General features: G+C 46.0%; 1 non-coding gene across 1 annotated transcript; it reads left to right on the top strand.

The window, feature by feature from the left end:
• The first annotated feature begins 944 nt into the window (after window positions 1-944).
• Window positions 945-1,019, top strand: Trnat-ugu (transfer RNA threonine (anticodon UGU)). Its single transcript has one exon. It is a non-coding gene; the product is annotated as a tRNA-Thr (tRNA).
• The last annotated feature ends 203 nt before the right edge of the window (window positions 1,020-1,222 follow it).

Here is a 1,222-nt window from a genome sequence, read left to right as displayed (position 1 = left end):
GGGCAAGTGTATTACGCTGAAATTGATGCGACATGCTAATCTCTAAGGTCTTTTGGTAAAAAAAAAAAAAAAAAGCTTCTAAGTCAGTGCAATCAAAAGATACGGCCATTTATGTCACATAATGTCACACTCGCAAACACACTCATGAAAACCTGTAGGATAATTTCCGTTCACCCAGAGTCATGAAATTCGATAAAAAAACAAAGCTAAACACTACAACTAATTGGAAAAGTCCGGAAAGTGTTAATTTGTAGTTTTATTAGCCGGCCGCAGTGGCCGAGCGGTTCTAGGCACTTCAGTCTGGGACCGCGCGACCGCTACGGTTGCAGGTTCGAATCAAGCCTCGGGCATGGACATGTATGATGTCCTTAGGTTAGTTAGGTTTAAGTAGTTCTAGGGGACTGTTGACCTCTGATGTTAAGTCCCATAGTGCTCAGAGCACAAAGTATTTTTTTGCCATTTGCTTTCCGACTTCAGACTTAACATTGAAATTCCTTATTTGTGTGGCCATAGTGTCCGTGTCGACAAAAACAAAACGAAGATAATGGAATGTAGCCGAATTTGCAAATTTGTGGTAAGTTCTGTAAGATCAAACTGCTGAGGTCATCAGCCTCTAAGCTTACACACTACTTAATCTACCTTACACTAGCTTACGCTAACGACAAGACACACACCCATGCCCGAAGGATGACTTGACGGGGGGAGCCACGCGGACATGTCCGAAAGAACAGATACCATCTTAGTGTATATATATAGTTAAGGCTCACCGCCCACTTGACCATCTTCTTCTTCTGTGCGAATGCACTAACAGTGCCCGAACTTTTACTGGAATCGGCAACGCGCCGCGAGTAATGAGTATAATGGGCGGGGGCACTACGAATGTAATGCGGGGTTTCGCGGGAGGCTTGTCAGAGATAAATCCCTGCAGTCGCGCTATCCTCAGTGTCCGCGGTGGCTCAGTTGGATAGAGCGTCTGCCATGTAAGCAGGAGATCCCGGGTTCGAGTCCCGGTCGGGGCACACATTTTCATCTGTCCCCGTTGACGTACGTCAACGCCTGTAAGCAGCTAAGGGTGTTCATTTCCTTGTAATAACCACTTTCTCACAATTCCAACCTTAGAACTAAGGCTACGCTAAAGATCGATATGTTACGGCAATTGCTTTGTGGCGTTCACATGAACAGGGGTCAGCCAACAACCAGATTAAACCGAGCGAGGTGGCGC

This window comes from Schistocerca nitens, chromosome 10 (assembly GCF_023898315.1).
Source record: "Schistocerca nitens isolate TAMUIC-IGC-003100 chromosome 10, iqSchNite1.1, whole genome shotgun sequence".
Lineage (NCBI taxonomy): Eukaryota > Metazoa > Arthropoda > Insecta > Orthoptera > Acrididae > Schistocerca > Schistocerca nitens.
This window is presented reverse-complemented; position numbering and strand designations above follow the sequence as displayed.